Source organism: Anser cygnoides, chromosome 1 (assembly GCF_040182565.1).
Source record: "Anser cygnoides isolate HZ-2024a breed goose chromosome 1, Taihu_goose_T2T_genome, whole genome shotgun sequence".
Lineage (NCBI taxonomy): Eukaryota > Metazoa > Chordata > Aves > Anseriformes > Anatidae > Anser > Anser cygnoides.
Window position 1 is genome coordinate 133,293,078 of NC_089873.1, and position 24,672 is coordinate 133,317,749.

General features: G+C 40.1%; 1 protein-coding gene across 7 annotated transcripts in view; it reads left to right on the top strand.

The window, feature by feature from the left end:
* Positions 1–24,672, top strand: part of MID1 (midline 1) — a 250,254-nt gene that overhangs the window by 81,180 nt on the left and 144,402 nt on the right. The window contains exon 1 of one of the 7 annotated variants that reach the window (XM_013191537.3): positions 3,110–3,667. The exons of 3 other annotated variants lie outside the window; for them this stretch is intronic. The gene's annotated coding sequence lies outside the window, so the exon portion shown is untranslated. Of the gene's footprint in view, positions 1–3,109; positions 3,668–13,912; positions 14,557–18,909; positions 19,708–24,672 lie in introns of those variants that run through there. 3 more of the 7 variants (XM_066982222.1, XM_013191534.3, XM_013191539.3) reach the window with 3 other exon arrangements.

Sequence of the window (24,672 nt, forward strand, 5' to 3'; positions counted from 1 at the left end):
CTGTTTGCTAATGCCTATTGACAGTGTGTGTTGGTGATGCTAGTCCTCTAGGCTGAGCTCCAGCAAGTGCTGATAAATTCCAGACTCTAATCAAACATCTTTCAGAAACATTAGCGTTTACTAAATAAACATCTTTTCCTCCTCTCTGTTGTATATAAAAATGTTTTTAACATTGTTTGCCAGTCTCTACGAAGCATAACAGATGGCCACTGCTTTTAATGAAATAATTATATTACCTAACCCTTTCCTTGAGAAAGAAAAAAACTGAGGCTTAATTTTTCACTGTCTTAACTCTTGATTTCTCAGTGAATTGTCTTACATCTCTCATTAATATTTTCTATTAATGATCTTGATGCTACAGATAAGGTGAAAGTTTGGGGTTGAAAAATCTTTTGTCAGTTTTAAATGAAAGAAATACTATCACTCTGGCCATTGCTTTTTGATTTGGTCATCCTCTCTGCTCATAAAACTTAAAAGGGGAAGCTCAATTCAAAAGTCCATGAAGGGGGACAGAGCTGTTATGGTCCTAATACCTCAGTGATGTGGTGGATCTACTCTGCTCTTCAAGATAGAACTTGGGAATGCTTAGAAACACCCTCTGCTCCTTGATTGGCCCATAACCTGGGCACAACTGCTTAATGGATATCATGTCCTCTGAGTGTCTTCCCTAGGTGTTCTTGGTAACTTGCTAAGTCCGTTGGCTAAGTGCTATTGAGATACTGGCAAATATGCTTGCACATGCAAGGAGCCATATGGAGTGGGAATAGGCTTCTAAAAAGGTTGGGTCCAAGCTCATGGGTACAGGCAGAAGTGCAGCTTTAAGAAATGCCCCAGGCATGCTGGTGGGGTTAGTCTGCTCTGTGAAATACATGTTGGTATCATTGAGAACCTGAGTGTTCTATCAAAACGGACGCACTGGGAGTATTCAAGACCATCCTGGAAAGATGGAGTCATGCTGCAGTATACTCCCATGTGTGCATGTGAATGGCAGAGTGAGAACAGAGACTCCTCAGATTCAGAATATACTCGATTCCTAAACATTTCAAGAAACTATTTGGCCTTTGACATTGATGACATACCATAGGTTGCTAATAATAGCGTGCCTGAACTTTTGTTAGAAAAATAAGCACATCCCTCAGTAATTCCCACACTCCTAGGCAAAATCACCACAATATCATATTAATGCCAGGGCTGATGAAATGCACAGAAATAGTAAAAACAGTTGAATAAAACTTGTTTGCTGTTGAAGGATCTTTTTTAATGAGGCAGAAGAAGAATAAAAGAACAATAAGATGTCAGTTATTCATTTGTCAACAGCAAGGCTCTTGGACAGTGATACTCTTGTCCCACCTTCTTCAGAAGTGTCAGGATCTTGCACGAAACTGTTGATGTTCTGCTGAATTATTATGGAAAATGCAGTTTCATTAACTAACCTTAAAATAAATGAAGCATGTGTAAGAGGAAGAAATCACTGAGTTAAGATAGAGGAATTCCTGGAAGGAAATACTATAAATAGACAAGTTTGGAGAGGAAGCACAGTTTGAAGATAGGTTGTATTATTTTTACTCATTTTCCATATGATGAATAAAATCTATCTTCAAAAGGAGTTCAAGCTTGGATACTAATTGTAGGTCTGCATGATTTCTCAGCACAGAGGTAAGGATTCATCCTGCTCACACCCACAAATAATATGAAGGTTATTTTTCACAAGATGGAGATAGTAGGATTCATGACAAAATTTCCCACTATTTATTATTATATTTTTATTATTCCCCAGTATTTATTATTTATTATTTTTTATTTAGTAAATGAGTGACAGAAAATTGAATATGAGCATGGATAAAAGTTCAGTTCATTATGATGAGATTTGTTTTTTGCATGAATCTTGGAGAACATAGTAATCAATGAAATAACGTTGTTTCCATAGGGACATAAAAGACATAAAGATAGCTGTCCCAATATTGAACAACTTTCTGTTCTGTCTGGACATAACATTCAAAACTGCATTTTTTTTTGATTCAAAATTTTGGTGTTCGGGTTTGCTGGGTACCTCTTCTGTAGGCAAGCAAAAAGTATGTGTTAAATCAGGAAAGACAGAAGGAATGTGAAAACGAGCAAGATGGATCGATATTTGCATACTTTAAGTGGAATGGTTTGAGTTATCCTGAGGTTTATTTGCTGGTGTTTTTGTCCTCTTTATGCTGACTATCAGGATATCCTGTTGCTATAGGCTAATGTGGAATGCACTGTGCTTAAATGGTCAGAGTTCAGTGGTTTCATCATATTTTTGCAAGCAAAAAGCTGGTCCTTAACAATTTTTATTTATTTTTTGTCCCAAGGGGCTAGGCACGTGCTGGGAAAAAAATTTATCACAAATTTCAAGTATGCAAGCTCTCGTGGGCCTTTAAGACTTTAACTACTGACAAATTATAGTATAGAGACTTCACTATGGTAATAGAGCTGGGGCATGAGATGTTATAAAACGTACTCCTCGTATGCATCAGTAGTATACTCACTTCATAATAATTCAAACTAGGAGAAAAACAGTTGCAATTTTGAATGGATGTAGTCTTCAGTTGCTTTAGGCATTAGAAAGGTTTAGAAACACAGGTTCATGACACATCTCTTATGAATAAGAGGAAGATATCTTAAAATGTTATAGATGACACAGCACAGCAAAAATTAAAAGAACTGCCTAATATATGCTTTTATATATATATATATATATATATATATATATATATATATATATATTCCCAGGTTTAGATCTGAAGCTTAGCTGAGGACCAACTAAAACTACAGAACTTTAGCTTTTATCTGCAAATAAATAGAAATTTTTTGCAGTTTCTACAAGAAACTGATATCGCGGCTGCCTCGAAGCGTGCCCGCCTTGTGCTTCTGTTTATTTCTGAGCCACTTGGCATATTAGCTTGCCAATTGTCGTCAGTAATGCGCGCTGCAGGGGCGGGCGAGCGAGCGGGGTGGAGCCGCTGAAGGGAGCGGAGCGGGGAGGCGGTGGCCGCCAGGGGCTGCTATGCGCCCGGCCACGGAGAGGGTTCAGCGTCGCCGGCCGTCCGCGTTGGGCTTTCCCCGCCACTCCGCACTCTGGTCTGTCCTCTCCTCCATCAGTCACCTTTATTTAATAACATCAGTGAGCACACATACAAAAAAACAGTCGCAAACTGACTCCTTGCTATTGCACACTTTTTTTTTTTTGTTCTGCCTAGTCGTACACGAGAAAAGTTTTGATGGATTGGTTTCCTGAGAAATCTTTCTGATCTTACCGCATTTTTCAATTTTTGTGTATTCCTGAGTTTGTTGTTGTAATATATATGTGCATATTTGCATGAAAGATTCTTTCTTTTCCTGCTTCTCTGTCTTATGCGTTTATCACCCCATCCACTTTTTCATTATCTCTTATTCTGTAAGTGCCATAAGTACCTAAATACTGAAACCAGTGACAGAGTCATTATGCTAGATAATAGCCGTCTTGGTCAACAGAGGGTTAGCTGTAGGTTCAAGAACAGGTTTCCTTAAAATTGCTAAAGCCTTCTGGTGGCTGACATCACCATCACATTCAAACTTCGCAAGTCAGGTTGGTGTGTGCTGAGGAAGGAGGAGGCAACAAAAGACATTTTTACACTTCGGAAAGGAACCAAAATGCAGAGTGAGTATGGATGGGTTGTTTTGTGGATAACAAAAGTGGCAATTGTAAAACAAACAGCTAATTTTACTTCTGCTAACTATAGCACGAAAATACTTCTTGCTGAATGCTTGTTATTGTATTTGCAGATCGACTTCATATGTACCACATGTGCTTATTGTTGTTGGATTGTGATTTCAAGCTTTTATGAAGTGATAAGCCACATATTAATAGTTTTAACAGAAGGTGCCCTAGTTGTTAACATGGTAACACCTTGCAAGAACAATATGTTATGTCCATTTTTGATTCTAGAAATATGCAACATTCTATGCTTTAAAATACATAAGGTAAGTGCCTAGTTAGTACGTAGATCTGCTCAATATATTATCTTTCACAAATTCCTACTCTGTTTCTCAGTACTGCTATAAAAATTTGCTGCCTCAGACTGAAAAATATTAACTCATTTCCCAGGAATCTCTCTGGGTAGAAATTGTGAAAGTGGATCTGGAAGTTGCAAGCACATTTGCTCTTGCTTAATCTTACTCAGAATTTAACTATTGTCTAGCACCAGTATAGTAACAGGTGTTCAAATATATTTAGGTTATTACCCTAGCTTGGAGGAATCCTTTTTTTTTTTTTTTTAATTGCCATCACTTTATCAGTGGAATATAGATGAAATCCCAGTAACTTTCAGCTTATTAAAAATTGTGCTGATGTTACTGTAAATGAGTTTTATAGTAACAGGATTCCACACCACGACTGCAGCAGATGTCATTGAAAATTTTCAAAATAAAATGTAAGGTATATAATAATCACAACAGAAAACCAAACTAGTATTTTGATCATAATAAAATTAGGGAACTTTTTGTTTGTTTTCACTCTGGAAATTTTAATAAATGAAATAAAATTGAATGAAATTAGCATGTTGAAACTTTCCTTCAGTTGCATCATGAAGGAGTCAGGCAAGGATAAAAATACTAAATGTGTTGTCTTTACAGTAACTCCTTTTTAACCTGCCCTTCTGAGTAGGCAGCACATGAAAGCATTAGCCCATGAGTAATACCTTATTAAATCGTCATGATTTGATGTGACACATTTTTCTCCCAATTTGCATGCCTGATAATAGACTTCCTAAATATCACCTTCAGGTCCTTTGGCAAAAAAGTATCCCAAATGAAAGAAACGTTGGATCAAATGTTGGTGGTGGGACAATCTCTGGGCTGGGTCTGCATGTGAAACAAAAGGTTCAGGCCATTAAAAGCTATATGGTCTATTGCCATGCTAATGTTGAGTTCTTTGTGTAGTGAGGGCTTGTTGCCTTGTAAACACGTTTCCATGACTCATTAAATCCTCAGAAATAAAAGCTCTCACAATTCCAGTACAGTGGAGCAGTCATTTTTAGATTTAATTATAAACAGGCTAGATAATGAGGTACCTAACTTGTCCCCTTTCCTGAAGGAGAAGAATGGTTAGTGACCTCTCCTTTCTCTAAACAGTACTAAAATCCACTTTATTTGAAAGATGAAGGGGTGGAAAGTCCTTGACAAACTAAAAGGGGTACAAAAACGAATGCCAGCTGGGCAACTAATATTTTACATAACAAGTAAGAATATATATTTTGTGAACCTATTTAGTATTCAGCTTAAGAGACTATAGTAACCATAGCAACCCCATCACCTGTTTGAGACACTGCAACATCTTAATGAAATGTGCGCCAAATGCCCTGCTAATATTTGTAAAATGTTAATGACATTATCTCTTGGAGAGAGCTACACTGAAAGATAAATGTGTAAAAAATGTTGAGATTCATGACTCCCCTGTCTAATAATATCTGCTTTCTCCTTGCCCTTCTATTTTTCCTTTAATGTATCAGTTTTATTTATCAAAAGTGAAAAATTAGTGGGTACAAGGATTCACTTTAGGGAGCAGAGTGGTGAGTATGCATTAACCTTCACTCACAGTGTGCCCATAGTAAATGCCCTCAGTTTACTTCTGTGGTGGTTTTACTCGGGTGGGCGGCCGAGCCCCACCACAACTGCTCTCTCACTCCCCCTCCTCAAAGAGGAATGGGGAGAAAATATGATGAAAAGGGCTCAAGGGTTGAGATAAGGACAGGGAGATCACACAGTAATTATTGTGACGGGCAAAACCAACTCAGCATAGGGAGATAGTAAGATTTACTGCCTATTACTAACAAGCTAGAGAAGCGAGAAACAAAGGAAAGAAACCAAAAGCACCTTTCCCCCCATCCACCCTCTTCCACCTCCTCCCTCCGAGCGGCGCAGGGGAAGGGAGGAATGGGGGTTATGGTCAGTCTATAGCGCTTCTTCTCCGCCGCTCCTTCTCGGTCACTCTCGTCCCCTGTGCTGTGGGGTCCCTCCCACGGGATGCAGTCCTTGCTAAACTGATCCGGCGTGGGCTGCCCACAGGCAGAAGCTCTTCAAGAACTGCTCCAGATACGGGTCTGTACCACGGGGTCCATCCCTCAGGAGCAAACTGCTCCAACCTGGATTCCCCCATGGGCAGCAGCTCCTGCCAGGTCACCTGCTCCTGCGTGGGCTCCTCTCCATGGGCTACAGGTCCAGTCTGGAATCTGCTCCGGCAGGGGTCTTCCACAGGCCGCAGCCTCCGTCGGTGCAGGTCCACCTGCTCCACCGTGGTCTCCTCCACGGGCTGCAGCGTGGAACCCTGCTCCACCATGGTACTCCATGGGCTGCAGAGGGACAGCCTGCTTCACCATGGTCCTCACCACAGGCCGCAGGGGTCTTCTGCTCCGGCGCCTGGAGCACCTCTCCCCCTCCTTCTTCACTGACCTTGGCGCCTGCAAGGCTGTTCCTCACTCCTCTCACTCTCCCAGCTGCTGTGTGTGGCACAGCGTTTTTTTTCCCCGTCTTAAATATGCTCTCGCAGAGGCGCAAAACAACATCACTTATTGGCTCAGCTCTGGTCAGCAGTGGGGCCCTTACCTCACATGGGGCAGCTTCTAGATCCTTCTCACAGAAGCTCCCCCTATGGCCCCCTGCTACCAAAACCTTGCCACGTAAACCCACTACAACTTCTCAGAAGGCTTTAGTAGTATGTGGTGACCAAACACAGGCAACATAATAGAGAAAGGTTCCCTGAAAGCATTGAACATTGCAACTCATAGGAAGGTACCCAAAATAACTATATAAGTGCAGATACCTCCCTTGAAGCAGTTATCAATTTACAAATAATCTCGAGGCATTTATTTCATTTGCAGGCTTCTGACTCACATAAACCCATAGCATTAATGATCTTTCTGGTTGTAGAGAATTTGCATTTCAGATGCTCACCCTTCCTTTTCAGTTTCCAAGCTGCAAGTGGTTAGGGCCTTACTCTTCTGAAGTTTAAAATGTGGGTATGGCCGGTGAATTTTTCTGCAGTGCTATTTCTGTGCCCAACAGCCCCAAAGCTAAGGATGTATGGATGGTGTGCAGAGTTACTCTGTTCACATGTCATCACCTTTTCCCAAAGGACTCTGTGCTTTGTCCTTTGTTGTGGTGGACTTCATTTTCCTAGTCTATAAACTTCATAGAGAGGCGGGTGGTTATCAGTTATCTGAATTCAGAATTCCCTTGATAAAAGATATATGGAAATTATTTAAATCCTGAAAATCTTTGGTTTTGAGTTCTTGATATTTTTGTCTCTCACTTCAGTGTGAAGTTCAATATACTTTGGATATAATACTTCTGATCCTGAGTTCACCCACAGAATGAGGGTAGCAAAATCAAAGATTACCAAATCACTACTAGGTAACATGGCTGCACAATTAGCATAATTCCTTTGTATGTGCGGAGGGATCTTATTGTCTTGTTTTGTACTGCTGCACTCTGCAGTAGCAAGTTCTTCATTCTTAAACCCAGAAGGTAGATAGGAGACTGGAAGAAATGAAAGCATGAGTGGCTTCAGGTAACAGGATTACCAGGACATCACCCACAATTGTCCTTTACATAAAGGACCTTCTTTGTGCCCAAGAGATCTGAAAAAGGCCTTTATGAAATGGGAAGTAGGACCTTCATGTATCATTGCAGTCTCATAATGTATTATTGCAAAATATAAGCTAATGAAGACGTTGTAAAAAGAGGGAGGGTATGAGCATATGTGACAAAGTGTGGCCCTAGGGATCAAAATCTACATGAACAGCTTAGAAGGCATGCACTTACACTGTTGGTGTAACAGGCAGTAGCAGCTACTTCTGTATATTTTTTTCGTGTTCTTGGTGAAAAAATGATGTCAGAGAGTGTGTTACAGGCAGGGCTTAGAACGGCTGTGTCTCCCTGTTAAAAACACGTGTACTCATGAAATAGGACACACTTGGCAATATCTGTGAATTTTAGTGTTGAAGTGACTAATGCAGATTATTAATAAACTGTGGAAGTAAGAGATGGAGAAATTAGAACCTAGTGGTATGCATTTCATCTCTGTGCTGGCCTTCACAGTCTAAAAGTCTTACCTGAATCAGATTTTCTTCATGAAAAAAGTTTAACACCAACTATAAAAACATAATTTTCATGGACCAGTCTGTTGTTTTTCTTTAGTAATATTATTATTTTAGTATTTTTAATAAGGATACTTTATAGAACGAGAATCAAAGGATTGGATTATAAAACTGGTTTGCCTGGAGAAGTACATTACCTTTGTAGTCATTGTCTTTTATTACCAGTGCCTTTTAAAAAAAAAAAGAGAGGCCTAAGGAGGGGACACATCTGGAAATGTGAGCTAAATAAAGTAAAAATTCTTTTGGAAGGTGGTAAACCTATATGATATATGTCCGTAATTAAAAAGGATGAAGTACAGTGGCTCATACCATCTGAAAACAGTTTAAAGGTTACAAAAGGGCTATTTGGCACAGATAGAAGGGCGAGACCTGGCCAGGCCTGTCCTCTCAGGGTAGCACTCCTGATTGGCCTGCTTAACAGCGTAGTGTTTCAAACCTGTCCTTAGCTGGCATATACATAATAATTTTAAGCAGTGCTCCTGGTGAGAAAATCCATTAATTTCAATAGGGAAGACTCTCTGAAACTGTCTCCCACTTTACTGCTACAACTAATGCTTTGTGATGTCTGCCCACGTCCTTGAATAGCTTAATTTAAAATTCTCTGGTAAGAAGGTTCTTTTTATTTTTCACTCTTTTTCTCATTTGAAATTAAAAGAATATGATTTTTGTGCGTGTATGTGTAAAACTTCCCACATAAATATGTTACATAATCAGTACCAAGGGCCATGCTGAAACAATGGGAAGGGATAGTACTTTGATATTTCATTGGTAAACTGACCTTGATGGTAACCCTGTGAACTCCAGAGGCTTAAAAGTCAAATCGTGAGTCATGTGTATGAGCAAATTCTCAGTTGCATAAACAGGTTTTCCTGGGTGGAGTATGGTGACTTCAGGATTGGGTTTAGGTTTGTATTGTCATTCCCCAGCCCACCCCCTGCAGACCTAATTTCACGACAAACATTGTGATGCATTGGCATCCTGGCTAGAGAAAGAGTTAGCCCAGTTGTAGGGAAGGCAATCTTAAAACTTCTTTCTCTTAATCAGAAAAAGAACAAGAATTTTTATGTTTTTTTTTTCCACCTAAAAATATGAATATATTTCTCTTACACAGGCATGTGAACACACACAAAAAATTTTCTAGAAATAATTGCAGTAGTCTGCTTGTTGTACAGCCTGATTAATACTGTCTTTTACATTGTGGCTACTTTCATTTAGCCCAAAAACTTGTAGTCGTTCTTGGTTTCATTGATGCTTCTTAAGACTGGACTGTTAAGAAAAAAAAACATATGTAATTTAACTATTATCTATTACTTTTTAAACTAATGAGATATCATTGTGATTAAACTATTAACTAATGGTAAAATCCTAACAAGTAAAATGGAGAAACAATAGTAATTATGATTTGCATTAAATTCTGTGTGTACCTATATTAGAGAACAAATGTTTTAGCAACTCTGAACCCTCATAGCATCCTTCTTTGTCAGTCTCTTTAACTGACTGTACTTCCATATAATTTTGGAACAGACTATCAGACAATTCTTATCACTGATTTATTACACATGAATGTGCACCAACTTGTTCAGCCTAGCAGATCAAGAATCTGCCTTGTAGCACAGATGCAATGAAATAAAATCCAGAAAACATTCTTCTGATTAAAATACCTTAATCAAAAAGTCTAGTCAGTTTTGTCATGTAGCAGGTACAGATGGATTGTTTTTTACCTCATATGTCTGCCTGAGCTGTGGATTGTTTAGATTGTGTAAGTGATGGACAAAAACGTGTCCTGAAAACACCTTCCCTTCTCTTTTGCCTGTGGCTGGTACAGCTCCAAGTGAGACCAGAGCAGTCTGGGGGATGCTGCAAATAACAGAGTGAGGGGGAATGGTCATCTAAGGACCACTCTACCAAGAGGACTGCAGCATGCTCTGATCTCTCTCATCTCTGCCTTTTTCAGTGATAGCCTGCCAAAAGGTTGAGTCATCTTTCTTGAAGGTAATGAATTTCCCAAAGGTCTGCCTTAAGGACTTCTTTCTGCACTGTGGCTTTCAGTACATATTTGTAAATTTAAGGATGTCTGACATTGCTGGTCTTATTTTTGAACTTCTGTTGGAAAACATGTACCTTTAAATACCCATGCCAGACACTCTGCCAAGATAATTAGTTTATCTTCCTTCCATTCACCACAGTGATGTTGATAAAAGCAGTTAAGTACTGCTTTGCAAGATTCAGCTCTGCACTTTCTTATATTCGTTGACTATGTATTTTAAAATTATTGTGTGACACTTTCACATCTTGAGAACAGGTGTTTCCATGTTTTTGTTTATATTGATACTATTTCAGAGTTTCTTCTTTTTTATACGGTATTTTCAGAAAGCTTTCTTTACCTTACAACGGTCTAATTCAAATATTTTTCGCCAGTGCTTCTGGAGGTTATTTTTACATTCCAGTGTTGCCTGGAGTTATATATTCTAGTGTTATCTATGGTTATTAAATAGTATTTTGTAGTTTGGACATCCCACTCTTCCAGCAAGTGCCAATTTAAATCTACTAGGGAAGGACTGTAAACACATTAGAAATGAATTACAACACTGATAGTTTGGATGTAAGTATTGCCTTTTCCTCCAAGTTTAAACAACAACAACAAAAAATCTTTTTTTTAATCAGTTGTTTACACTGCAACTTAAAGGCAACATATTTGTGATAGTCTTCATATCATAAAGTGTTCTTTCTAACCTATATGCTGGGTCATGATTTGCTCTGCTGTAACTCTTTTACTTCCGCTGGATATAATCAGGTCCTGGGGACTGGTCTGTATCTATCTGGCCCAGCTCAGTAAGGACACAAAGTGATTCTTCTGTCTTCAACTCATATTGAATTCTCTGGGCCCAGAAGGATTTCCATGGCAGCTGAAATTCAGCTAATGAGAGAAAGTCCTTTCCTCCACTTCCCATTTTGCTCACCCCTGTGACTGGCAGGGACCTGGCTGGCCTGCACTATGTAAAATTGCTTTATATAATAAAAACTCCAGTGACCAAGTAATTCCACGTTAGGTTGCTCTGCATCTGGTCCACCTGTTCAAAACTGTTCCTGTATTTGGCAATTTATTGAAAAGAATGAAGCTAATTAAGAAAGGCTTAGTTAACAAATTAGAACAAGTGAAAGTTTCACATTTTGAAACGGTGCTGAATTTCTTAATTTAGTGCTGAATTTTTCATGATTGCTGTCTTTGCTTTGCTACAGTTTATCACCTTCAAACTTATCCACTGTAGTGTCCACTGAGCTAATCCTCATCCCACTACTAGTACTTGCAACCATTTGTCTTTTAATTTACCTCCATGAGAATCCCTTAAAAACTATCAGTCTCCCAGACGTGACTTTGCTCTTGCTTATACAGGTGTTTGCTCTCAGTGATGCCTGAACTTATACTTGGCACCACCTACCTCCACACGCTACACTTTCCTCTATAGATTTCCACTGGATAGACTGTAAAAGTTTCTTTCTTCAGAGCCAGAATCTTCTTTCACTTACCAGAAGATAATACGACTTTCTGTCTCTCACACACACATATACACTGGGGTTATAGGTGTGAAACCAAATATTCCGAGGAAAATGTAAAAAACAACATCTGTCTTTTCTTGTATCCAAAGTGGCAGTTCTTCCTCACATCTATCCGTACCATTGTGCCTTTGGAGACTGACTATCTTCAAAAGTAATTCAGATGTGGACCCTTTCTCCTCCTCTCAAGCTAGAAATCATTAAGAAGTACAAAACCTAGCCTCTGCATGTGACAGCACTACTGTCATGTGGGCTGATTCCAGAACACATTCCTCAAAAGTGGAAAGTGAATGGCAGAATTTGAATGGAGCCTGCCTGTAACACTTGGTTATTTCAGTGAAAGACTAGCTCCTGCCAACCCTGAGCATGTCATTGCTAATTTTTATTTTTGGAAAGTTTTTTTGTTTGTTTGTTTTTTATGTTAACACTGAGATTTTATCCCAAGTAATTAACTCATTTTTGATGCCACATTTTCAGAAAAAATGCAATTACCATCATATCCTCTGAGGAGTGTATGTTGTTTATTATAAGGTGTCTGTTTCCAGAAAAGTTTGATTGTTTTATCATTATAATGTTGGAGTTTCTGCTGAATCTTTTGCTATGTTTCCATATGAAAGTCTGGAACTGGCCTCCTGAAGGCCCCAAAACTAAACAGAAGGATTTGGGGTAAATCCTTCATAGTCCTTGCTAATTTTGTAAGTTTTGCTTCTTTTACTAAATCACTTTCACCAGTAAAGTTTCTCTTTAAGGTACAAATTATTTTCAGAAAAGCATTTTTACCCTTTTGAATGCAGCCTGGAGAGGATTCTCACAGATTTAACAGTAAAAGGTCTTCAAATACCACATACTCATTTCAAGTGACATGTGTCCACTGAGCTATGTTTGGGGATCAGAGGACAAGCATTCCTACTCCTAATGTACCTGTCTCTGTGCATTGCAGCTGCTTGGAGCCATTGCGCAAGTGTGCAGGACTAGACCATCACTGGAGGAGTTGTCTCTACTTGGGTTAGTGTAAATAGCTAAGTCTTATCTTATGAGACTCCCTCAGGATACTTGGTTGGGGTTGCAAGTTAAAGCACATAACTGGATACGTCCACTTTAGGACATAAACCAGATGAACACAGCTGGCCCAGGATAAAGTGCAATGGTGCTTTACGTTAAATTTTTCCTTCATCCATGCATTGCTTTTGAGCTGGATAGTGCCAGTATTATGCAAACTTCTTGGTGGCACTTATGAGAAGAATAATTATTGTTTTTCAGTGGGAAAGCAAATGTATAGATTTTTCAGACCTATTCTTCCTTTCCTCGTGACATACCCAGCTCTGGAGCTTATCATAAACTAAAATGAAATATATTTTAAGAAGCTTTTAATTAAAATCCTGGCAGCACATCACTGTAATGGCTTTTTTTTTCTTTTCTTTTTTTTTTTTTTTTTTTTTCCTGTAGCTCAATTCAATAAGATTTCTTGTACTGATAGGAATTTTGCTGGATAGTGACTAGCTTTTGCCTTGGTAGATAAATCCCTTGCAGAAACAAATCCATGATGTTGGAGCTTTTCTTCAGACATCAGATTTGTCTGATTGTCCCCTGAGATCAAAAGACAGATTTCCATTTAGAGAAGAACAGAAAGTCTAACAGCTTTGGAACTGATATTAAGTGAGAGATAAAGAAATTGGAGAAGAGTGGGTGGTATGAATTGGCAGTTTTCTGTTTCTCCACATTTATTTTTTTTCTACTCAAGAAGGGTGTAACTCAAACAGCAATAGCACTACATTTTTTTTTTGGCCCTTTTGTTTGTTTATTTTAATGAAAGCCACTGAGGGGCAGCAGATAAAAGCTGATCTCATTGTTAAAATAAATAAAAAAAAATCTTTAAATTTGCAATTGGGTTCCAGTGCTATCTTGAACAAGGAACTAAGCTTCAGAAACCAGGAAATCACCCTCTGTAAAGAATAAAAAGCAGATAACATGCTAATGATGGTTAAATATTTTTCACCATGACAAATAAAACCTTGCAACAAAATTCGCCGATTCCTGTACATACCCTCCGGCAGACAGACGCTTTCTCTTCATGTAACTGGCATAGTGTATTTTACTAACTTCCTGCCCATGTCATGAACCAATTTACTTTTTAATCTGACGTGAGGAAATCGGTGCTTGTGGAGTGCCTGTGGCTCCTGCTAGTACGGGATATTGCCACTTTGCGGGGCTGCTGTTAAGTGTTTCTGCATCGCTCTGGTATTTCGGGAGTTTCGCTGGACATTTACATTTTCTTACTTAAGTCCTGGGAGCCCGTTCAGCTTTAAGCAGACCCAGAGCAGTTAGATGAGAATGAGAATAATCTCTCACACCACAAATTGACTTCCCTCTTTGTAGCCCTAGACACTGTTTCCAGCTGCTTTCAGTCTTTCAAATCCTTGAAAGCTTTCCTAATCCTCATGTAGGCAGCCTTTCTGTGCTCTACCTCCCTCCCCTTTCTCCTGATTGGTGAGGCTATTTCATGGCCTAATTCAGCCAACTACTACATCCCTGAGCTGTGGTTTGAAATAAGAGCCAGGCGGACAGTTGCCTCCCTGCTCCTGACTTTTAATAGGCTGGGAAGGAAGGTTGGGACACTTGACATTGTCTTGGGAAGAGTCCCCCCAGCAAAGGATAAAAGAGGAAGAAAACAAAACAAACAAACAAAAAAACCCACACAACAACAAACCAACAAGCAAGACGGGGAGAAAAACTTGCGTACAGTGGGAAACTTGATGGATTTCTGCCCTGCGGATAGCAGCGTGGTGTGAGCCCCTTCCCGAGTGGATGGATGGATGATGGGAAGCTCAACATGAGGCAGGTGAGGAGCAGCTGCCCCTGGGGCTCCTCAGGGCAGCAGCACCAGGCATGCTGCCTTTTCGGTTTGGTAGTACTGGTACAAGCTTCTGCTGAGATTTCTCTCTCTCTCTTTTTTTTTTTTTTTTTTCCTCCTTAGCCTTGTGAAAAGCAAGTTTCAGGGAAAGAGAAAAAATTAAGCGATTTAAAGGTTTTTGTCTTTCAGTTCAGTCTTCCAAGTAGTAAGTGATGCTGTGCAGGTCGTTGTGTGCCTGAGTTTTGTGGGGGGTACGAAAGCCGTCTACGAGATGTGTAAATCGATTCCTGTTTGCGGGGGTTTAAATGCATTGTGTAGACTGTCTTGCAGCCGTGTTTGTGACATGTAAAAGGAAAGAACTTGCTGTGTTATAAGGCTAAATATGCCAATAATGTAGCCCAGGGATAATTTTTTAAACAGCTCCGCATGAGTTCCTTGCCTGCCAGTGCTTTAATCTTCTGATTGTTTTAAAATGTAGTAGTTTCAAGCTGTCTTACCACTTCACAAAAGTACCTTAAGATGGGTTTTCTAGAGATCTTTTTCCAATATTATTCAAATGAGATTTTTTTTTTAAGAATTCTATTCACCTGAAGGGACAAAAGGAGCTTTTATACTCATTCTCCCAGTTAAAAGGCACAGTGGCAAAATGTTTTTGATTCTCACTGTTCATAGTTTCGCAACAACAATGTGCAGTTAGAAGAGCCTTGTGGGAGCGAGGGAAACTGGCTGGGCTGTATCTTAAGACTGAATCAGAGATCTGTCCCAGTTTAAAAAGCCCTGCCAGTCCACTTCCGAATGGAATAACACTTAATATGTTATTTTCTAGGTAGGCAGTGGGTAGATATGAGGAAATGAGAGATGTTTTCTAGGTTCTCTCTTCTGTGTGGGTGTTATTCATTCAACTCCCAGTGGGACTTTTATAGTACATGTCCAGGGAGTGCATGTGTGAGGATTTTGCACCTGTAGGGCAAATGGAGCATTTGTTTTTCACTCACTTTCTGAAATCATGGTGGAAAATCTCAGCTTCCTCACACCATTTTTCTCAATGTTAAGGGAGGTGGAGAAGGGAGAAGAAAGAGAGAATACAGGTAAAGGAAGAGGACTGATATTTCTTTCTCCCACAAGCAGAAAAAAAAAAAAGAAAAATATATATATATATATTTCATAGCTTTTAAGAGAGAAATTTTTGTCCTTGTGAAGCAAAATGAAGAGCATTTTGTATATTGCATAGTTAAAGTTGGTCAGTTGGATGCACACAGTTATCAGAAATCATTATCACCAGAAGAGGGTACTTTGGCACAGGGGGTTGCCAATGGAGAATATAGAAAGAAGCAGAAATGTTACAGGATGGTAATAAAAAAGTAGAATGCTCTGGGAAACACACACTTCGCTCATCTGAAATATTTCTACCTGAAGCATATGGTTTTATGTGTAACAAAGCTTCATAGCTGGTGCGCTAAAACAGAATGGAGAAGGTGAAGATTGTCAGTGTGCATGGGTACCCTCCCTCCCCCTCCGAAAGAAGAGGCATGAGAAGGAGGAGGGGAGGGAGGCATTCCCGCCTAAGAAGAGGTGCAGGCACAGACACAGAGGAGCTTACTCGTGCATGGCCCAGCACGTCCTGCGGGTGCCTGCCTCCTTTCATTCCCCCTCTGGAGCGATGCACAGGGTGAGCGCGCTCCCCGCCTGCACGGCATCCCGCCCAGCTACTCCTCCTGGGGAGGTGTGGGGAGAGCCAGCTGAAGAGCTGCCAGAGCTTGTTTAAACACCTGCCCGTGAGCACAGTTTCTCACCCCGAGCCAAGTGAACAATTTAGAAGTATTTCTCCAGGTCTGGTTGGTTTTGTGCACAAATATTTTCAGTTTGGCAGGGGAAGGCTGTGTGTGCTGCTAGCGCTGGAGGGGTGAAAACCATGGAGCTGATGGCAGCCAAGGGTGTGCAGAGGCTAGGCACACTGGCCCCAGCAGCAGATTTCATGTTTCAGCGGGAACTAAAGGCTGTAACAAGCTATGAACTAATCACGAAAGATGGTTATGAAAAACCATTACAGCAGACACTTAGGAGCAGGAAATGTCACATGCATCTGGAGCCTTCACCCCTTCCTTTAGTTTGTCATTTTTATGGGAAATAGGAACATGACTTTCTTGTTGGCCCATTTACTGCCCTCCTATTCAGAGCAGCAGAGAGATGTTTTTACCTACTTTTCCTGCTTGCCCAGAAATCCTTCCTCTCCACAGTGTCCTCCCTACCTGTCCTGTTGTCTTTCCTGCTCTTCCCGGGTGCTCTCTTCCCCATCCTTATGCCAGGTATTATAAGGCAATGAGGGGCAGGGTTGACTCCTTCCTCTTACCAAGCTCTGGGAGCCACTGTTCCCACCTGGAGATATTCTTGGTGGTAGCTATAGCTTAACTTGAGGCTGCAAAGTTGGCCATCAGGCAGGTAAGTAGTGTGTTGCTAGCACTGGAATGAAACTGCATTGTGCTGATGACTGAACCAGCCCAAAGGCAGTCCACAGGTAGTGAACAATAGCACTTCCAAGACAAAAACACTCATTTCCCAAAAGAATTGCAAGGATTACTGTAGAAATGTAATAAGCAGACTGTTGAACTGATAAGATTCAACCTACTTGACCACTACACCAGGACAATGGTCTCTAGCTAGTAACAAGGGTTAGTGTAGGATGTTGTGTTGATGTTTATAAATGAGACAGGCATAAAGAAGCAGACATTTTTTGCTAGTAATTAAAAACCTCAGCAAGAGCTGTCTCCTTGCTGTCAGTTATAAATAATGACCTTGTGTAGAAATTTCAGTAACCAAAATGGGAAAATTTCCATCCTCTTGCTCTGCATGTGACATCTATGAAAGTATACTGGTTACTGCATACTTGTAAAAGTTTAAGTATCCACAGGAAAATACACCCATTTTTTTTTGTTCTAGGGTGCTGAAAAACTAATAATAGGAAGCAGAAGTGCATTTTTTAAAGGTATTTAACATGGTTGCAAGAGAAAAAGAAAAAAAAAAAACCAACAAACTCGACCAGTAAGAATTACACTTAATGTACGTCAAGCGTAACATATTTTCTACTTTGCAGACTACTCTGTTCAGTTAGTTACTTAAAAAGACATGCCTAAGCAAGGCAACTTGCAAGTGACGGAAACTCCTGAAAAGACACTCAGCCTTCATGTGCTAGAGCAGCAGTTTCATGTGGCTGGAGGCCGTCGCGTGGCTGGATTCCCTGAGTTTGCTGTAGAACTGGAGAGGGCACTGTGGGCTCTGTTTTAAGTTCCCTAAGCCTAGTTCATAGAAAGTCAAATGTTTGAAGAATTTTAATACTTCATTTTCACTCACTTTCACCCACAACAAATCCCTGAAGTGCTGTTCATGGGAGTGTCAAGACAACAAATGCAGCTCCTTACTTTGGCCTCTTCCTATTGAAGTCCCATTGACTTTCATCAAGGCAGAGTTAAGCCCTTCGTCACACAAAGAGGTCCAACAAAATGACTGTTAACTGACAGGCCACCTAAAAATGAAAAACTGTGTTTCTAAGGCACATAAGGCCATTACAATTATTTATCATGACTGCAGACGTACAGCTTTTAGTGTGTATACAATTCACCAAGTGAATAAATGCTGCATACGATTTCAGTGAATAACACATGCAAAATTCAAAATCATCCCCTTTCCTTACAGATGTTTAACTGCCTAGCATGTGTTTCTTATTTCCTATTTTCTTTTGCATAACGTTTAGAATTCTTAATGTATTCCTCAGTGGAAAAGCTGTTTTCTTATCCTGGGGTGCTGTAGTCCTTAGTCTTGCTTTAGGAAATTCTCTTTAAAGTTCCTCCTAGGATGTTTCGTTGTTTTTTTTGGTCTGTAAGGGAAGCATGAACATCTCAGAGAATGCTGTTTTTTTGTGTACCATGCAGAATAAAGAAAACAAGTGTACAGAGTCCACAGGCTGGGAGTGTATCAGTTAATTAGTGGCTGGACATTGCTCTGTAGGAAGCCTGGCGAGGTTTTTGTGCATGTGTGTATGTGTGTTGTCTGCCTCCTTTGATCACTTGTGTGGTAAATAGACATGCAGTGTAGCTATGGCAACATGTGCTGTAGGTTGGTGGGAACAGAGGGGACAGGATCACCGGACAAAGGGCAGTTTGTTAGAGTGGTTGGTTCTGATTAGAAAAAGGTGGCACCAATCAGGGCATTTAAAAACATCAGTTTTGCAAAACACAAATGTATGTTATCAGTTTCAAAGTAGTGTTTGTTTCTGTAGTGCTGAAGGAGCAGATCATATGGAAGATTGGGGAAGGAGGAGGAGGGATAATAAAAAGCAGAAGCAAAACCCTGTAACACTTTTGAATGTAAAAACGTTCGTGCTGGATGTGCTTTTTCTGGTTTTGCTGCACAGTGGATGCATTTTGCAAGAAGGCATTTGTATGAACCAAATTACCACAGATACTGGTGTTTTAAAAATAAGGTTTTAATGATGTAGTGATGGTAGCCTGGGGTTTTATATTACATCTGGTCCATTACCTTTCTCCAACACCTAAAAATGTGATATACAGTTTGAGATCAAAAGATACTGTACCTATTTCAGCGGCCCACCTGTAGAGGTCAGACTTGAGTCCTCAAAATCTTCATATGATAGAATTTCTACCTAACGCTAAGGCTATAAAAATACAAAACTGGGCACAGTCACTTTCCTCGTTAACTTCATGTGGAATACTCTTAAAATAAGGTTAGTTTATCAGCATCGGGTTATTAAGTAACACTGCATTCTGCATCAATGGCAGCAGAAAATACACCAAAATTGAGCCTTCTCTCCCAGCTTGGAGAGAACCCAGCCCAAAGCTTTTATTAGTTCCTGAATTATTTAGATGTGTATCTCCGTCTCTCTGATCCCCACCAGGCCTCCTACCTTTGATGAGATCTGTCTCCGGCTCTCTCCCTCCCGCCTGCCCGGCACTCAGATGTGCTGGCTGACGCCTTCCCACTGCTGCCCGGTCCCAGAGCTTCGCTGCTGGGGAGGGACGGGGAGGCAGGCAGGCAGGCAGCGACACAGAGTGCTCCAGCAGTTTTGGAGCTCTGCAAAAAAAAAGTTGCCAGAGCTCAGAGTCCCTCCGCAGAGTAGGAGAAGAGGTAAGGGGTCTGCTGCAGCCTGGGGTTGAGGAAAACGAGCTGCTGGGGACGAGGAGATCATGGTGGTAAATGCTCAGGGGATAGATATGCTGAAGCTCAGTAAATGGAAAGATGGAGAAACAATTTGGTTTGGCTGAGGGTGAAGACCGAGCTAGGAGAAAGGAGCAGACCTGTATTTGCATACAACTCTGTGAATAGCTTTTTGAATGCGCACTGGGTTTTGTTTGAACTGAATTTCAGACTTGCAAGGGTACTCTGTTCTTTAGCCTCTTCTTGGGTTTGAGGTCTTTTATTACATCTTGGAGCTTGTAATGCTTTAGCAAGCTGTAAGGAATTACTGTATATCCCTGAGATCCCTGGCTTATGGTATAGAATCCACTCTGTCTGAAAGCTGGAAAAGGCACTGCAGGGTAGGAAGCTGATTTTGATCTCTTTCCTAAACAATGAAAATAGCTCTTAATTCTTTAAAATTCTTTCCTATTTGCTGTCATGTCTTGGTTGTTTATCATTATAATTTATATCTTCCCAGGGGGATATGGGAAGACTAAAAAACTGGCAAATAGGCTATGTTTGTTTGGCCCTGAAGTAGAGTAAAACTTTTCTGGTTACATAAGTGTTGAGATAGCTGGGTGTAAGAACAATTTTGAGACAGTAAAACAAATAATAGAGAGTTCAAGCTTTTATTCCTGGCTTAGTGGGACAGTAATGAGGAGATCCACACGGCTGATAGGATTTTTCATTGCAGCATGATAGACTGTAATGAAAACATTTAGAGAGGGGTATTTCATGGCCTCAGAAAGGAGCAGGTGAGATGCTATGACAATTGTACTGTGTTTTGAGGTGGGGAGGCCAACATCTTTCACATGCCTCTGGCGATGCTGGTGGCTGTCGTGTTTCACCCTGGTTGCCCTGCACTGCTTGGGCTGCAGGCTGGTGGCATTGCCTGCCCACCTCACTTGGATGCCTGCTTCATCACGGTGTGGCACAAAAATTGGGAAAAACAAAGTTCTCTGTTATGTCATGGAGCTTTTCAGGGTACTAGCGACTTTCTTGGTCCATTTAAATGGAGGATTGCCCCCACAGGGGCAGCAGTCTTCTGTGGGATATGCAGGCTGAAATCCCAGTCCTGCACCTGCTCTACATCCCAAGCAGGTGCTCATGACTAATGGCATTAACTTGCCCCTTTTGGTCTCCAGCTATTTAATTACTGAGAAGCCACAGCAGGAGCACTAAGACCACCCCCCCCACACCCCTCACCAGAGCAGTAGTTTGGGCTCATTTTTGATACCAGATAACTAACGCACTACTTTTAGTCAAGAGGAGCAAGAGTTTGCTCAGATGAGACCCCCCAGCCACCTCTGGGTTTTCCCCTTTTATTTTTTTCTTATAAGCTATTATGAGCTTTAGCTGAGCCCTGGTGTTTTCTTCTAAAAAAATTCTGAGAAATCAAAACAAAATTATTATTTTTTTTTTCTCTCCAGTAGTTGTCCCATATGGAAACATGAATCCTCCTTTTTTTTTTTTTTGTTTTGATTTATATTTTTCTTCCTGAGAGGTAATTAGAGGCATTAAAAAGAAAAAAAGGAACAAGAAGTGAAAAAAAAAATACCCAACTGCATGTCTACATATTTATAATTGGAGTTTCCAGATCCAGACACTTTATCATAAGAATGGCCAGTATTCCAATTTTATGGTATTCTTCATCACCAAGCAATCTTTGAAAGTGTTGTTTTATCACTGGAACATATTGTTTTTTGTTGTTGTTTTGTTTATTTTTTTTTCTTCGCCAAGATTATGCCCTTACTACTAAATTCATATATTCTGCAGGGAGAGTTAAACCCCGTTGTCATCTTTTGCTTTCTGGACCACCAAGTTCTGCCTAATTCCTGCCTCTGCTTCTTTACTCCTTCCTAGTGAGCTCCAGCTCCTTGGGAAGTCGGGTCCTCAAGCACTCAGCCTTTCGTTCTCCAGTCCCACCTTAGCTCTGGAGGCAGCCACACAGACACTTCTCCTGTTTCAGTTTTTTCTGGAAGTCATGAGAGGCTGTAGCCAGACCCCTACACAACTCTGTTTATAGTCTCACTGCAAAACACGTGTGCTGTAAATCTAATGTGTAGAGGAACAATAAGAGTACAGGAAGGGAAGGCTGGACAAGCAAAAGGGCTGTCCCTCTCAGGGCGCTGCACGTGGACAAATGCTAGAGTAAGGACATGTGATAGCCAAGCACACATGATACTCACTCTTTATCTGGGATCTGCCTGGTGTGAAGTGGTATCAAAATTGGTGTGCATTTTGCTAGTTGATGGACATTATCTATGCAGACAGACATTGTTTTAGACAAACAATATGCAACTTACAGTGCTTAGATTTTGACCTGTATGCAAAGTTACACTATTCCACCAACCTTGGTAGCACCTACTGAAACAAGTGACTCTGAAGAGTTAATGACTTCATTTCTAGCTGGATAACCTCAAAAGTATAGATTAGGCAGAGACTTCAAACTGGGAGCTAAGTAGTTCAAAAGTGCACTATATTGTTTTGGTCTAATTAACACAACATGGTGATAAGACATTAAAGCAGAGTGACAAGACTATACATTGATAACAGAGGACATTAATGCCTGCAGACACAGTCTACATTGTAAAAATCTGAAAAAAGGGGCTTATTATGTTAGATAGGTCAATGTGATTTGACCTAGTTTTGCTTTGCTGCTTGGAAATTATGTCAGGATTAGTTATGTCATCTCCTTGGAGGAACAATTTAACATCCTCATTGCATTGCAGTGTTGTCCTAATATTTTATATATATATTTACCTACTCTCTAAAAAGATCCTTCAGGCTAATTCTAGAGATCTGGGAAAAAATGGTACAAAACACAACCTCCTGAAACTGGATTCTCTTTTATATATTTCCTCTCTGCAATAAAAAGGAGTGATTTTAGCCACTACGAATATCTACAAATTCTGAAATTTATCTTGTCCCTCTCGCCTGTAAAGCTTATTAAGTTTCTGAAAAAAAGAATGACTATATTAACTCATATAGCCATGTACACCTTTCTCATGAAGGCTTTTCATGACTAGAAAATAGTATTATTAACTTACCTGGATGCTTATGTAAAATAGAGTGGATTAAGATAGTCATGCCACACAGTTTCCCTCTGAAATTTAAGGTCTCATATGAAGTCATCTGTACTTCTTTTGGAAAAACTGAGTTTTTCTTTTACTCCTGAAAAAATCACAAGGACTTCCCTTCATATTTAGGTTTACACTAATTTTTTTTTTTTCTCTTGCCATCTGGACTTGTAAGGCAAGACTTTATATTTGCCAGGGCTCAACTAGTGGTATGTCAGGGATCAACTAAAGGATTAAATGCTACTGTTCTTTGCTCTAGTGGAAAAATAATATGTTGCTGCTACAGCCAATTACATTATACTGGTTAGTGCTAGAAAGACAGGTCTTATCCTCAGCTTTACCTATCCACTTACAGCTATGTCCCTTGCTGATGTGTTACCACTGAAAGTTATTACAAGGTTACTGCTTTTGCTTCTTAGACTTGCTTGATCTAAAGTGGCCAACTCTGAAGCTTGATTTTGCTTCTGCTGAAGTCAGGATTGCAGAGGTGGAGTGGATTCCCCCTTCAAAATACTGTGTTATTGTAGTTATTCAAGAGGTATGTGTGTGAGTCAATTGTGACCCTTGTGACAAACTGAGCAGATCAGGTGACACTGTGAGAGCAAGCTGAGACTTTCTTTCCTGTTTTTTTTTTTTAATGATTTTTACTTTGATGTGTCTTTTCCTGAATTGTAAGAAATCTGTACTTAAGTTTCAGCATGAGCTTGTTCCTTGCAGTGTTGAAATATTTTAATGAGGTAAGAGCTGTACAGTTTCCTTACCATCTTTTCACAAAGGCATCAAATCTTCAAAAGGTCCCGCTTACTCAAATTTTTCAGTTCAAGTAAAATTTTAAATTGTAATAGCTATCTCTGAAGTCTTTAAGTATACTTCAGATGCAAATGCTCTTGCGTCCCTTGTTAACCAGCTTAATTGGAACAAAATCCCAATAAGAGTGAGTGTTCAGAGGTGCCTCTTCTTTGCTATGGCATTTGCTCTTGATCCCTAATTAAGCCTTGTTACTGAAGGTTAAAAAATCCTCCCATAATATAACTCTCCTTGAATGTCTTGACTGCAAAAGAAAGTGTCATGGGAGAAGTATGCTTATCCCTCCCATCCTTCTCCTCCTTTTAAAGAGAAATAAAGTGTAAACTGCTTATGAAAGATTAGCAAGGACTGGAAATAAATATCACATATCCCCAGAGTAGAGTAACGAATGTTGTGTATGTGTGTTTGTACACTGATCATCTAGGGCTGTGGTGGTTTATAAGCAAATGAGAAAACCCATCTGCTACCCCTTCAAGTTTACAGTCTGAGGGAAATGAAGAATGTAATAAAATACAGCACTGCTGTAGCTTCTCTAGCAAGATTGGGAAAAGCCAATCCCATTTCAAAAGAAAATACCTAGTGTTTTTAATATATGAAACCCAGTGTGAAGAGATCTGCTTGAGGGAAAAGACGATTGTGACAAAGAGGGTAGTGACAACATTATTCATATGGCTAGCAAGACTGCACAGATAGAGATTTGCAAAAAAGACAAGATTAGACCCTGGAGTTTAGCTGGTCCCACTTTCTCTTCAACATAGATCGTTACAGCAATTTATTCAAATAATCTTGAGTATTTCTAACACAGCAGATTGCACCACTTATCTGGGGAGCCTTTTTCAACATTCAAATGATATCATGGGAAAGAATTTTTTTTTCTAATATCCAGAGAGAAGTTCCTCTGAAGCAGCTCATGCCCACTGCCTCTTGTCCTGTCAGCAGGCATCCTTGAGAAGAGAATGTCTCCATCTGCTCTTTAACTAACTTTTTAGATGCTCAAGAAGTATGATCAGATCTCCTCTGAGCTTTC